The 15767-nt window shown below is 47.8% G+C and overlaps 1 protein-coding gene across 14 annotated transcripts in view; it reads left to right on the forward strand.

Annotated features, from left to right (window-relative positions):
* The window catches only part of FOXP4 (forkhead box P4), a 211714-nt gene that overhangs the window by 121359 nt on the left and 74588 nt on the right, over positions 1 to 15767 (forward strand). For 6 of the 14 annotated variants that reach the window (XM_075613618.1, XM_075613620.1, XM_075613621.1 and 3 more), the window contains one exon: positions 10317 to 10451. The exons of 2 other annotated variants lie outside the window; for them this stretch is intronic. The gene's annotated coding sequence lies outside the window, so the exon portion shown is untranslated. Of the gene's footprint in view, positions 1 to 10316; positions 10452 to 10795; positions 10879 to 12338; positions 12784 to 14127; positions 14218 to 15767 lie in introns of those variants that run through there. 6 more of the 14 variants (XM_075613631.1, XM_075613632.1, XM_075613625.1 and 3 more) reach the window with 5 other exon arrangements.

Consider the following 15767-nt stretch of genomic DNA (forward strand, 5'->3'; position numbering starts at 1 on the left):
TGCACCACTGTATCAAGGAGTCTGCGCCACTGTATCAGGGAGTCTGCACACTGTATCAAGGAGTCTGCACCACTGTATCAAGGAGTGCACCACTGTATCAAGGAGTCTGCACCACTGTATCAAGGAGTCTGCACCACTGTATCAGGGAGTCTGCACCACTGTATCAAGGAGTCTGCACCACTGTATCAGGGAGTCTGCAGCACTGTATCAGGGAGTCTGCACCACTGTATCAAGGAGTCTGCGCCACTGTATCAAGGAGTCTGCGCCACTGTATCAAGGAGTCTGCGCCACTGTATCAAGGAGTCTGGGCCACTGTATCAGGGAGTCTGCACCACTGTATCAAGGAGTCTGCACCACTGTATCAAGGAGTCTGCGCCACTGTATCAGGGAGTCTGAGCCACTGTATCAAGGAGTCTGCGCCACTGTATCAAGGAGTCTGCACACTGTATCAGGGAGTCTGCACCACTGTATCAGGGAGTCTGCGCCACTGTATCAGGGAGTCTGCGTCACTGTATCAAGGAGTCTGCGCCACTGTATCAAGGAGTCTGCGCCACTGTATCAGGGAGTCTGCGTCACTGTATGAAGGAGTCTGCGCCACTGTATGAAGGAGTCTGCTCCACTGTATCAGGGAGTCTGCACCACTGTATCAAGGAGTCTGCGCCACTGTATCAGGGAGTCTGCGCCACTGTATCAGGGAGTCTGCGCCACTGTATCAGGGAGTCTGCGTCACTGTATGAAGGAGTCTGCGCCACTGTATCAGGGAGTCTGCGTCACTGTATGAAGGAGTCTGCTCCACTGTATCAGGGAGTCTGCACCACTGTATCAAGGAGTCTGCGCCACTGTATCAAGGAGTCTGCGCCACTGTATCAGGGAGTCTGCGCCACTGTATGAAGGAGTCTGCGCCACTGTATCAAGGAGTCTGCGCCACTGTATCAGGGAGTCTGAGCCACTGTATCAAGGAGTCTGCGCCACTGTATCAGGGAGTCTGCGCCACTGTATCAGGGAGTCTGAGCCACTGTATCAAGGAGTCTGCACCACTGTATGAAGGACTCTGCACCACTGTATCAAGGAGTCTGCGCCACTGTATCAGGGAGTCTGCGCCACTGTATCAAGGAGTCTGCGCCACTGTATCAAGGAGTCTGGGCCACTGTACTGTATCAGGGAGTCTGCACCACTGTATCAGGGAGTCTGAGCCACTGTACTGTATCAGGGAGTCTGCACCACTGTATGAAGGAGTCTGCGCCACTGTATCAGGGAGTCTGCGCCACTGTATCAGGGAGTCTGCGCCACTGTATGAAGGAGTCTGCGCCACTGTATCAGGGAGTCTGCGCCACTGTATCAGGGAGTCTGCACCACTGTATCAGGGAGTCTGCGCCACTGTATCAAGGAGTCTGCGCCACTGTATCAGGGAGTCTGAGCCACTGTATCAAGGAGTCTGCACCACTGTATGAAGGACTCTGCACCACTGTATCAAGGAGTCTGCGCCACTGTATCAGGGAGTCTGCGCCACTGTATGAAGGTGTCTGCGCCACTGTATCAAGGAGTCTGCGCCACTGTATCAGGGAGTCTGAGCCACTGTACTGTATCAGGGAGTCTGCACCACTGTATGAAGGACTCTGAACCACTGTATCAGGGAGTCTGCACCACTGTATCAAGGAGTCTGCACCACTGTATCAAGGAGTCTGCGCCACTGTATCAGGGAGTCTGAGCCACTGTATCAAGGAGTCTGCACCACTGTATCAAGGAGTCTGAGCCACTGTATCAAGGAGTCTGCACCACTGTATCAAGGAGTCTGCGCCACTGTATCAAGGAGTCTGCACCACTGTATCAAGGAGTCTGCGCCACTGTATCAGGGAGTCTGCGTCACTGTATGAAGGAGTCTGCGCCACTGTATCAGGGAGTCTGCGACACTGTATGAAGGAGTCTGCGCCACTGTATCAGGGAGTCTGCGCCACTGTATCAAGGAGTCTGCGCCACTGTATCAGGGAGTCTGAGCCACTGTACTGTATCAGGGAGTCTGCACCACTGTATGAAGGACTCTGCACCACTGTATCAGGGAGTCTGCACCACTGTATGAAGGAGTCTGCGCCACTGTATGAAGGAGTCTGGGCCACTGTATCAAGGAGTCTGCGCCACTGTATCAAGGAGTCTGGGCCACTGTATCAAGGAGTCTGTGCCACTGTATCAGGGAGTCTGCGCCACTGTATCAGGGAGTCTGCGCCATTGTATCAAGGAGTCTGCGCCACTGTATCAGGGAGTGCACACTGTATCAGGGAGTCTGCACCACTGTATCAAGGAGTCTGCGCCACTGTATCAAGGAGTCTGCGCCACTGTATCAGGGAGTCTGCACCACTGTATGAAGGAGTCTGGGCCACTGTATCAAGGAGTCTGGGCCACTGTATCAAGGAGTCTGCAGCACTGTATCAGGGAGTCTGGGCCACTGTATCAGGGAGTCTGGGCCACTGTATCAGGGAGTCTGGGCCACTGTATCAAGGAGTCTGTGCCACTGTATCAGGGAGTCTGCGTCACTGTATCAAGGAGTCTGCACCACTGTATCAAGGAGTCTGTGCCACTGTATCAGGGAGTCTGCACCACTGTATCAGGGAGTCTGCACCACTGTATCAAGGAGTCTGCACCACTGTATCAAGGAGTCTGCGCCACTGTATCAGGGAGTCTGCACACTGTATCAAGGAGTCTGCACCACTGTATCAAGGAGTGCACCACTGTATCAAGGAGTCTGCACCACTGTATCAAGGAGTCTGCACTACTGTATCAGGGAGTCTGCACCACTGTATCAAGGAGTCTGGGCCACTGTATCAAGGAGTCTGCAGCACTGTATCAGGGAGCCTGGGCCACTGTATCAGGGAGTCTGGGCCACTGTATCAGGGAGTCTGGGCCACTGTATCAAGGAGTCTGTGCCACTGTATCAGGGAGTCTGCGTCACTGTATCAAGGAGTCTGCACCACTGTATCAAGGAGTCTGTGCCACTGTATCAGGGAGTCTGCACCACTGTATCAGGGAGTCTGCACCACTGTATCAAGGAGTCTGCACCACTGTATCAAGGAGTCTGCGCCACTGTATCAGGGAGTCTGCACACTGTATCAAGGAGTCTGCACCACTGTATCAAGGAGTGCACCACTGTATCAAGGAGTCTGCACCACTGTATCAAGGAGTCTGCACCACTGTATCAGGGAGTCTGCACCACTGTATCAAGGAGTCTGCACCACTGTATCAGGGAGTCTGTGCCACTGTATCAGGGAGTCTGCAGCACTGTATCAGGGAGTCTGCGCCACTGTATCAAGGAGTCTGCGCCACTGTATCAAGGAGTCTGCACACTGTATCAGGGAGTCTGCACCACTGTATCAAGAAGTCTGCGCCACTGTATCAAGGAGTCTGCGCCACTGTATCAAGGAGTCTGCGCCACTGTATCAAGGAGTCTGGGCCACTGTATCAGGGAGTCTGCACCACTGTATCAAGGAGTCTGCACCACTGTATCAAGGAGTCTGCGCCACTGTATCAGGGAGTCTGAGCCACTGTATCAAGGAGTCTGCGCCACTGTATCAAGGAGTCTGCACACTGTATCAGGGAGTCTGCACCACTGTATCAGGGAGTCTGCGCCACTGTATCAGGGAGTCTGCGTCACTGTATCAAGGAGTCTGCGCCACTGTATCAAGGAGTCTGCGCCACTGTATCAGGGAGTCTGCGTCACTGTATGAAGGAGTCTGCGCCACTGTATCAGGGAGTCTGCGTCACTGTATGAAGGAGTCTGCGCCACTGTATCAGGGAGTCTGCGTCACTGTATGAAGGAGTCTGCTCCACTGTATCAGGGAGTCTGCACCACTGTATCAAGGAGTCTGCGCCACTGTATCAGGGAGTCTGCGCCACTGTATCAGGGAGTCTGCGCCACTGTATCAGGGAGTCTGCGTCACTGTATGAAGGAGTCTGCGCCACTGTATCAGGGAGTCTGCGTCACTGTATGAAGGAGTCTGCTCCACTGTATCAGGGAGTCTGCACCACTGTATCAAGGAGTCTGCGCCACTGTATCAAGGAGTCTGCGCCACTGTATCAGGGAGTCTGCGCCACTGTATGAAGGAGTCTGCGCCACTGTATCAAGGAGTCTGCGCCACTGTATCAGGGAGTCTGAGCCACTGTATCAAGGAGTCTGCGCCACTGTATCAGGGAGTCTGCGCCACTGTATCAGGGAGTCTGAGCCACTGTATCAAGGAGTCTGCACCACTGTATGAAGGACTCTGCACCACTGTATCAAGGAGTCTGCGCCACTGTATCAAGGAGTCTGCGCCACTGTATCAAGGAGTCTGGGCCACTGTACTGTATCAGGGAGTCTGCACCACTGTATCAGGGAGTCTGAGCCACTGTACTGTATCAGGGAGTCTGCACCACTGTATGAAGGAGTCTGCGCCACTGTATCAGGGAGTCTGCGCCACTGTATCAGGGAGTCTGCGCCACTGTATGAAGGAGTCTGCGCCACTGTATCAGGGAGTCTGCGCCACTGTATCAGGGAGTCTGCACCACTGTATCAGGGAGTCTGCGCCACTGTATCAAGGAGTCTGCGCCACTGTATCAGGGAGTCTGAGCCACTGTATCAAGGAGTCTGCACCACTGTATGAAGGACTCTGCACCACTGTATCAAGGAGTCTGCGCCACTGTATCAGGGAGTCTGCGCCACTGTATGAAGGTGTCTGCGCCACTGTATCAAGGAGTCTGCGCCACTGTATCAGGGAGTCTGAGCCACTGTACTGTATCAGGGAGTCTGCACCACTGTATGAAGGACTCTGAACCACTGTATCAGGGAGTCTGCACCACTGTATCAAGGAGTCTGCACCACTGTATCAAGGAGTCTGCGCCACTGTATCAGGGAGTCTGCGCCACTGTATCAGGGAGTCTGAGCCACTGTATCAAGGAGTCTGCACCACTGTATCAAGGAGTCTGCGCCACTGTATCAGGGAGTCTGCACCACTGTATCAAGGAGTCTGCACCACTGTATCAAGGAGTCTGCGCCACTGTATCAGGGAGTCTGCGTCACTGTATGAAGGAGTCTGCGCCACTGTATCAGGGAGTCTGCGACACTGTATGAAGGAGTCTGCGCCACTGTATCAGGGAGTCTGCGCCACTGTATCAAGGAGTCTGCGCCACTGTATCAGGGAGTCTGAGCCACTGTACTGTATCAGGGAGTCTGCACCACTGTATGAAGGACTCTGCACCACTGTATCAGGGAGTCTGCACCACTGTATGAAGGAGTCTGCGCCACTGTATGAAGGAGTCTGGGCCACTGTATCAAGGAGTCTGCGCCACTGTATCAAGGAGTCTGGGCCACTGTATCAAGGAGTCTGTGCCACTGTATCAGGGAGTCTGTGCCACTGTATCAGGGAGTCTGGGCCACTGTATCAAGGAGTCTGCGCCACTGTATCAGGGAGTCTGCGCCACTGTATCAAGGAGTCTGAGCCACTGTATCAAGGAGTCTGCACCACTGTATCAGGGAGTCTGCGCCACTGTATCAAGGAGTCTGGGCCACTGTATCAAGGAGTCTGCGCCACTGTATCAAGGAGTCTGCGCCACTGTATCAAGGAGTCTGGGCCACTGTATCAAGGAGTCTGGGCCACTGTATCAAGGAGTCTGGGCCACTGTATCAAGGAGTCTGGGCCACTGTATCAAGGAGTCTGGGCCACTTTATCAGGGAGTCTGGGCCACTGTATCAAGGAGTCTGGGCCACTGTATCAAGGAGTCTGGGCCACTGTATCAGGGAGTCTGGGCCACTGTATCAAGGAGTCTGGGCCACTGTATCAAGGAGTCTGGGCCACTGTATCAAGGAGTCTGGGCCACTGTATCAAGGAGTCTGGGCCACTGTATCAAGGAGTCTGGGCCACTGTATCAAGGAGTCTGGGCCACTGTATCAAGGAGTCTGGGCCACTGTATCAAGGAGTCTGGGCCACTGTATCAAGGAGTCTGGGCCACTGTATCGGAGTCTGGGCCACTGTATCGGAGTCTGGGCCACTGTATCGGAGTCTGCGCCACTGTATCAAGGAGTCCGGGCCACTGTATCAAGGAGTCTGCGCCACTGTATCAAGGAGTCTGGGCCACTGTATCAAGGAGTCTGCGCCACTGTATCAAGGAGTCTGGGCCACTGTATCAAGGAGTCTGGGCCACTGTATCAAGGAGTCTGGGCCACTGTATCAAGGAGTCTGCACCACTGTATCAAGGAGTCTGGGCCACTGTATCAAGGAGTCTGCGCCACTGTATCAAGGAGTCTGGGCCACTGTATCAAGGAGTCTGGGCCACTGTATCAAGGAGTCTGGGCCACTGTATCAAGGAGTCTGGGCCACTGTATCAAGGAGTCTGGGCCACTGTATCAAGGAGTCTGGGCCACTGTATCGGAGTCTGGGCCACTGTATCGGAGTCTGGGCCACTGTATCAAGGAGTCGGGGCACTGTATCAAGGAGTCTGGGCCACTGTATCAAGGAGTCTGGGCCACTGTATCAAGGAGTCTGGGCCACTGTATCAAGGAGTCTGGGCCACTGTATCAAGGAGTCTGGGCCACTGTATCAAGGAGTCTGGGCCACTGTATCAAGGAGTCTGGGCCACTGTATCAGGGAGTCTGCGCCACTGTATCAGGGAGTCTGCGCCACTGTATGAAGGAGTCTGCGCCACTGTATGAAGGAGTCTGCGCCACTGTATGAAGGAGTCTGCGCCACTGTATCAAGGAGTCTGGGCCACTGTATCAGGGAGTCCGCGCCACTGTATCAGGGAGTCTGCGCCACTGTATCAGGGAGTCTGCGCCACTGTATCAAGGAGTCTGCGCCACTTGAAGGAGTCTGCGCCACTGTATCAAGGAGTCTGCGCCACTGTATCAAGGAGTCTGCGCCACTGTATCAGGGAGTCTGCGCCACTGTATCAGGGAGTCTGCGCCACTGTATCAGGGAGTCTGCGCCACTGTATCAGGGAGTCTGCGCCACTGTATCAGGGAGTCTGAGCCACTGTATCAGGGAGTCTGCGCCACTGTATGAAGGAGTCTGCGCCACTGTATCAGGGAGTCTGCACCACTGTATCAGGGAGTCTGCGCCACTGTATCAGGGAGTCTGGGCCACTGTATGAAGGAGTCTGCGCCACTGTATCAAGGAGTCTGGGCCACTGTATGAGGGAGTCTGGGCCACTGTATCAGGGAGTCTGCGCCACTGTATCAAGGAGTCTGCGCCACTGTATCGGGGACACGTTTTTGCGTCTCCGTGCCCCGGTTTGCACCTTGGGGAGAGTCAGTAGAGGGAGTTGGGGGGGGGGGGGGGCGAGGGAGTTACATGGGGCACAGATTATAATGAGATGGGGCGCAGATATCTGAAGATTAGATGTATCACATTCTGCGTCACTGGGCATCACTTTTCTCCTTTCGATTTGCGCCAAAAAGTCAGCCAAGTCTGAGGGGACGTCAACTTTTCTTTCTTTTAAATCTGCTCCTCATGTCAGAAACTGGAGCAAAACGTTTGGCATAAAAAAATGACACAATTTTTGATAAAAACTGGTGCAGTGCGTCACAACAAGTGGTATGTGGAAAAGTTGCATAAAAAATAGTATGGGAAGATATTTATACTAATGATACTTATTTTTTTTTTTTTTTTTCAAACGTGTCCATTTAACACATTACACATGTCACTGTCCTTAATTCACTTTGGTCCTAAGAGGGATTGCCTCTTTTTAACAAGATGTGAGAAATGAATTCAGAAATACTCCCTTAAGGCTGAGTCCATAGAAGGCACGTCCGTGCTGAGCCGGGCGGACGCTCCGCGCTGAGCCCCTGCATCCTCCATGAGGATGTCTTTAGAGGGGGCTCACGCGAGCCTCCGCAGGGGTGCTAAGGCGCTGTGACGTTGACGTTGGTGCGTCGCGGGCGATTGGCCCAGCGACGTCACTGCCCCGCCTCCCTCAGTCTCCCCCCGCCTCCCGATTGCGCCCGCTGGCTCGCCTGCATGGGCATGAAGTCGGGCAGTTTTCAGCAGGCGAGCCTCGGCGTCAGCGCGGCTCCGATCTCCTCACCCCTCTATGGCCCCAGCCTTAGGAGTATGCAGAGAGTGCTATCAGAAAAGGAAGTGGGAGTTTTAAAGATGGCCACCCATTTTAACATAGATTCTTATTAGGTGATATTGGGGTTAATGTATCCTCTTACAAGTCATGATACTCCATTTTTTTGCAGTTATCAGGCTGTCTGCAGGGATCCCAACTTTTATTTTGGTATCCAACTTCATTGGGACCAACCCCCCCCCCACCCCCACCTATCTAACAACCTCACCCGCAAACCTGTAATGGGATCAACAGTGCGGGCTGGACCAAACCCCACCCGGAGACTTACTCCGTCCCACAACGAGAGCCGCTTTACCTTTGTGTTTCAACATTATCCCTTATTCCCTCTAGAGTGTAAGCTCTCCGGATCAGGGTCCTCGTTACCTCTCTGTACCTGTGTGCGGCGCTGTCCTGTTTGTATGTAACTCTGTTTATGTCATTTCCATCTCTCTGTTCCCAGCTTGTACTGCGCTGTGGAATAGGCTGGCGCTTTGCAAATAAACGACGATAATGAGAACTGCTTGTATACCTCGGGTGTATTACACGGCTGCTGTTTTCTCTCCACGCAAATAATGATTTGCTGTCTTACCGACTCATTTAATTCCATATGAAGAATTAGAAAACAAAGTGCTTAAGATTTCTGAGAGAGACTTGAGTTCCTGTGTACACAGGATTATTATCTGTTATTATTTATCTGAAGGATGGCACATTTATATACATTAATGAGCCCACGCGTGTTGCCGCTGTAATAGGACAGGGCGGCTGTGTGTTTAATCGCATAACAATGCCTTGTAAACAGATAGAGGGGGGAAATGCGAACACAGGTTTGTTAAAACGGTACATGAATAACAGCTAAGCAAACTGCGGGACGGGTCTCCGTAATGATCAGGATCTTGGGGCGGACGAGGTGGTGATGGGACTCTTTGGTCTCTTAACTGCTCCTTAAATGTGGATGCTCTGAACTTTCTGGGATCTGTGAGCGAGGAAGCAGTGAGTGACGGTGCAGCGAGCGAGCCAGCAGTGAGTGAGGGTGCAGTGAGGGAGCAGCGAATTGAGGGAGCAGCGAGCGAGGGAGCAGCGAAGCGAAGGAGCAGTGTTTAATGTTGTGATCTCCCTCAGAACGCTGGGTCTCCATGTTACAAGGCTATTGCACCCATTCCTAGCGCAAAATACCGCATTATAACGCAGAATATCACTGATTTGTCATAAGGTTCAATGGCAGTGATATCGCAGAATATCGTGCTACAGAACGCGTTAGCGGGTACAGTAACCCTGCTACATCTGTTCGTATCCTTACAGAAAGTTGCTTTGCGTTGATGTTGACGCTGAGATCTCTTGGTCACGGTACTGAGAAGATTTTATTCCCAGTCTGATCTTTTCCCAGCGCTGGAAATCGTCTTCACAGTCTTTTAAATAGTGGATTGAGGGTCAGCGTTCGGTTGTGTCTGCTAGGGGGTCGTGCTATAATGTCACAAGCGTCCGTGTGTAAACTGAACATCCCCATTAACTGTCATTGGTATTTTCAGGCGAAGACAGCCCATAGCGCCTCTTCGGCAGACATTGGATGTACCCCTTAGTGCCAGAGTGGCATGCTGCTTTGTGCTATTGTGTCAGTTTGAGGGGTAGTTATACAAGTTAAAAGAGAAGTTACATGGTGTAATATTTTCATTAACATTCAAATAATCCCCTTGCAAAGTCATAATGGCAGCCATATTTAAGAGGTTCCACACAAGTTATAACACATCCACTTTTCCCTGGAAACGACTGTAGGATCTAACAGTGAAGTGTGTGGTGAGGATGAAAAAAAACATAGCAGGAGAAAATGTATTTTCTGATCCCCCTCGTGGGGCTGAACCTTTTAAAGGGAGCCGTGTCAGGGGAGTGTCAGTGTTGTGAGACTGTTTGAGTGACAAGAAGAAATCCGTTTCCAGCGAGGATTTCCGGTGAACACAGCTCAGGGGCGACTTAAATTACTTGCTAATTAAAAGGCGCGCGGGGCGTTTTATTGAGGCACCCGGCGTGCAGCGAGGGAGATACAATGATTGGTTTCTCCGAGTCTCCTCTCTGCTCCGGGAAAGCGTCCCGGGAGCGTTTTATTTCTGTTTATTTTGGGCACTTTCGGCGGGGCTCGCATATGAGTCTGGGGTGTGAGGGGAACATGTGTTAGCCTGATCATTGGTTGCTCACGTAGGTTCCAGCTGCTGCTTTTTTGAAGATTTTCACTTTGCTAAAGCAACTTTCTCTCTCAGCATCACCTCACCACAGAACGTCCCCGGGCTGCTCGCGGCTCCGTGTGCTACCAACGCTGCTTCCCACTTCAAAGAAGACTTTCTAAGACCCCGAAGCCATTGACCTGCTCCTAATCATTCCACTTTCCATCCAGGGTGAGTTCTTTGTTTCAACGTTAAACGCTGTTAAATATGTATTTGTCTAAGTGCATAGCCCAGGCGGGTATCTCTGCTCAGAAGGATGCTCACACCTGCCACTCAGCTGCCTGGTTTGCCCCTCTTCTAAATGACAATTCACGTTCTAAGGATCCAACGTCCTCTTATTTTTTGCCCACGTCCTGTATATGTAAATACTTTTATTGCAAGGGGGTTGGGGGGGCATTGAATTGAAATATCCAGATCCTTCTGGAGTGAGTCAGAGCTGTATGTATAGAAAAGGAAAATCTAATGGGTTTTGGGTAGTACTAACAGTTAGGAATAAAGGTTGTTCTTTTCCGCAGATTGTTTTTATTTTACTTTTTGGCATGAAGCTTTCAGAGGATTGTTAATTCCTGACGTCCGCTGGATTTAACAGAATGAGACGGTGGGTTTACGTGTAGATGGAGCGGTGAGGATAAGCATTCACCCAAACCTCACCATTCAGGCAGTGAGGAGCGGTATTGTGATTATATTGGAGGAAATGTCTCTTTTCTTTTAATGTCGCTGCGTTTGTGAATTCTGCTATCTTTCCGGCTAGTATAAGCTGCATTTTGTGATGGGTAAGCCCACTCACTTAGATGAAAAGATGATGCATTTTATGGGCCCAAAAAAGAACCTGAATTTATTTGAAATGGTGACGCAGGGCACTCCTGGCCCCGGAGCGAACCGTGGTATAAAGAAACATGTTGTCACTTTTTGAGCAGTGAATATGACGCTGCGGGCACCTTGGCACGGCCGGTTTAGCTGCTAGCCTAGTGTAGCAGTGTCAGGAGGATGTACAGCACCCGTGCTCTGATTTGCATACCTGTACGTGCACTTCTCTTTTAAAGACAGAAGAATTGATATGTATAATATATATATACAGGTATACACAGAAAGATACATAAATGTGCATGTGTGTGTGTGTGTGTGTGTGTGTGTATATATATATATATATACTGTATATATATATATAAAATCAAAAAATAAATAGATGATACCGGTCTGTGGCTAACCTTACTATATATATATATATATATATATATATATATATATATATATATATATATATATATATATATATATATATATATATATATATAATATATATATATATATATATTACATGCCATTTCCCAGAATCCCTTGCTGCAGTGGAAGCACTGTATGCTAGGTGATAATGGTGAAGGGTAGGGTTGCAGACCTGTCTGAATGTGCTCACAAGTAAAAAAATAAAATAATAATAATAATAAAAAACAACATATAAATATAAAGACTTCCTCTGTTTTTCTTTTAGATAAATGAATTATTAATGAGCTTCCTAAAGCGTTGGCTGTGTTGATTTGTACAGGTTGAACATCCCCTGAAACCAGGCATAGTACAACTGCTTGTCTTTAAACGCTTCTCTGGGCACTGGCTGCCAAACCTCTGGACAAGGAGGAGGATTTAACCCAAAAAGAGTTCAAACTTTCTGTTACCCCCCCCCCCCCCCCCCCCCTACAAATCTTTGAGCAGTGGGAGGCCGGGGGGGGGGGGGGGGGGAGAGGGAGGGGGGTCCTGAAAACAAGAAAAGGGGGATAGAAGAAAAGCAGGAGAGGGGTAAAGAGAAAAGCGGGGATAGCAGTGCCCTCCGAGCCGGCAGAGCGAGCTGCTGCTTTTTTGGTGAATAAGCCTGTCTGAATCCGCGTGTGCACTGAGATGTGAAGAGGCGGCTCGGATTTCTGCCTGGAGAGAAGACTCAGTCTTTTCTTCTTCCTTCTCTGCTTTCTTTGCTTTCAGTCTCAGAGCTGGTGTCTTGCAGAGAGGAGGAGGAGGAGGAGGGGGCCAGAGAGGATTGTCTGATATATATTTTTTTTGTTGTTTTGGGAGGGAGGGGGGCTCTGAGCAGATAGAGAGAGGTGCTGCTCTGCTCTTGTCTTTGTAGTGACACGGTGGGGGGCGAGGAGGGAGTTTTTCTCCTGTTCTGAATCCAGTCCCTCTCAGCCTCCTGCCTCGGGAAGCACGGACAATCTCTCCCTTCCTCTCAAGTTTTGTTTCTTGCCTTATTGCGGGGACTTTCCCCCCTGTTTTTTTTTTTTTTTTTTTTTTGTTCTTCCCACGTTTTTGGAAGCATCGTCCACCTGCTCCTGTGGGATATTCCGTCTCTCCCCCTGGATGCAAGGACATTGTGTGTATATCCTCAGGAGCGAGGCTGTCTCTGTGTACAACGCAAACTTCTACTCTTTCTATAAGTTCAGCCGAAACTCTGAATATCTGTATGGATCCTGTCACTGGCAGATCTATTGTAGGCATATACTCAGGACGTATATAGGTATGTGTGTGTATATATAAATATTTCTTTGTGTATTTGTGTATATATTTCTGTATGTAATACAAATACAATGTTATAGATTGCTACATTTTGATACATGTATATGCACACAGATTTGAATTGTGTGTGTGTGTATATGTATATATATTGTGTGTGTGTAATATATATATATATATATACAGTATATATATATATATATATATATATACAATACACACACATTTATGTATCTTTCTGTGTATCATATTTATGAGAATTTATGTTCGTGTATATATACACATATTTGTGACCACATATTAAATATAGTTGTGTATGTGTATATGTATATACATATATCATTTTACACATACAGGTTAGAACAGAAGTTGATAAACACTTTGCTTTGTTACAATGTAGCTGTGACACGATTCTTCCTGTCAGGTAATAGGAAATGAAGTGTGTGATCCCTCAGTATATGTGATATGTTCATGTAACTCATACACACGTAACATATGTTCAGTGGCCAGTCTCACATTCTGGGGCCGCCACCGTTTCACGTGCGTTTCCAGTTTATTTGGGGAGATAACTGGCGGGAATAGGACTCCGGCACCGAGTGCAACTGGAACAAAAGAAAAAACGGCAACCGGCGGCGGCAGCAATGAAACCTTTTGAAGTCTCGCCCCGTGTAACACTTGTGCTCTCAGTTCCACTCCAACTCCCGGCAAAGGGACATTAAAACTTAGCATAGCTCGGTGTGCTGGGAAGTTCCTGGTGCTAGTGTGGTATGTCAGTGAAGCCACTTACTCTATTCTCTTATATGAGTGTATATATATATATATATATATATATACTGTATATATATATATATATATATATATATATATATATATATATATATATATATATATATATATATCGCATAACAGGACATATATACGTTTTTAATCAGAGCCCACGGTAACTTTGGGACGCTTGCCTTACTTGTTGTGATATTGCACATAAGACAGGTATCCCCTCCTATTTATTTGTGAGTGGTGTTACACAGAAGTTACACAGAGTGCTGTCACTGTATTCCTCTTCATATAGTGGGTTTAAACCGTGCAAATCATGTGAGATCCGCCTGTCACTTCTCCATACGCTAACGAGGTGACAGTAATCAGGGGATGATTGCCCTCATTATCTATGTGGGTGTTTCTAAGTGTGTGCTTGGTATGTAAATATATGTAGATATGTTGGGAATAGAGATGCCAAAATACACTTGGTTATTACACCAAATGCCAACATAATTTGCATAAGAGTACGTTTGTACAAACACCGCCGGCCGCCCTGAATCTGCTGGGACCCGTTGGGCCGCCTGGCCTGATGTGCTCTTCCTAATAAGGACACGATTCCAGGAATCAGTCTGGGTGATCATGCAGGCGTCTCACACGTGGAGCGGGGGATCTACTTCTCAGGGTGAGGGTCCCGCACTGATCCTGCTGGTGGTATTTTCTTCCGTATGAGCTGGGGGGCTCACCTCCAGGGATGGATTTTACAAACTTGCCACCCCTGTGAAAATTCCTCTGTAGCCTTGTGGTTAAGGTGCTGGCCTATGAAGTGGGAGGTTTTGTTTTTAAGCGCCACATCTATGGGACCATGGGCACATCTCTCCCCCTCCCTCTACCCTCCCCCCTCATATTCATGTCTTAGGAACCAAAAAGAGATTTGTGGATCTTCAGAGCAAGAGGACTTGAGTCTGTTTTGTTATCTACTTTTGTGTGCATATAAACCTAAAGATATATATATATGTATGTGTGTACTCTTCATAGGGGTTGGTATTGTATGCGTTTGAATGTGTATCTATATAATATATATCTGTGTGTGTATGTGTGTATGTGTGTGTGTGTATATATATATACATACATACATAGATACAGAGAGAGGAACGTGTAAACAGACTAACATATCCTCCTGAGGATAGCATTGCTTAGTGTAGTATTCTTTAACTATTTTCCAAAGTAGAATGGCCAGCGGTATACAGAAACATTTTATATATATATATATATATATATATATATATATATATATATATATATATATATATATAAACTTTATATTTGTAATACTTCAGCGTTCTGTAAGCCTTTATAACATCTGTACCATATATTATCACTTTGATAGTGCGTTTGTGTGAAAAATTGCACGTAGGTGCCTGAGCAACTGTAATGAAATGGGCAAGGTCAGACCAGGGCCACCCATACACATGCAAATATATGTACACAGACCTGCATACTCTTCTGAGGCTGGTATTTAGTATGTATGTGTGTGTGTGTGTGTGTGTGTATATATGAATATATATATTTGTGTGGTGGTGTGTGTGTATATATAATATATATATATAAGGTGTGTGTGTGTGTGTGTGTGTGTGTGTGTATATATATATATAAGGTGTGTGTGCGTATGATTTTATATATATATATATATATATATAATTTGTGTGGTGGTGTATATATATAATGTGTGTGTGTATATATGAATATATATAGATGTGTGTGTGTGTGTGTGTGTGTATATATGTATATATATATATACATATATATATATATATATATATATATATATATATATATATATATATATATATAATATGTGTGTGTGTAAATATATATAATATGTTTGTGTGTGCGTGTGTGTGTGTAAATATATATAATATATGTGTGTGTGTATATATATATATATATATATATATATATATATATATATATATATATATATATAGTGTGTGTGTGTGTATATATCTACCTGTATATCTGTACACTGTAGGCATGATGTCTGATTTATCTGACCTCACAGAGGGGAAGCCGAGGTTTCCAAGTCTGCATCTCCTTTCGTCCTTTACAAGTTAATGTTGTGTTTGGGATAAATAAGCTCGGCGGGTGTATAACAATACTGAGTATAGTACCCCTTATTTTGCGAGCCCCTCTCTGGGTTCTGTCAGATGGCAGTTGGAGGGGTGTAAAGTTGGC

The sequence above is a fragment of the Ascaphus truei genome, chromosome 9 (assembly GCF_040206685.1).
Source record: "Ascaphus truei isolate aAscTru1 chromosome 9, aAscTru1.hap1, whole genome shotgun sequence".
Classification (NCBI taxonomy): domain Eukaryota; kingdom Metazoa; phylum Chordata; class Amphibia; order Anura; family Ascaphidae; genus Ascaphus; species Ascaphus truei.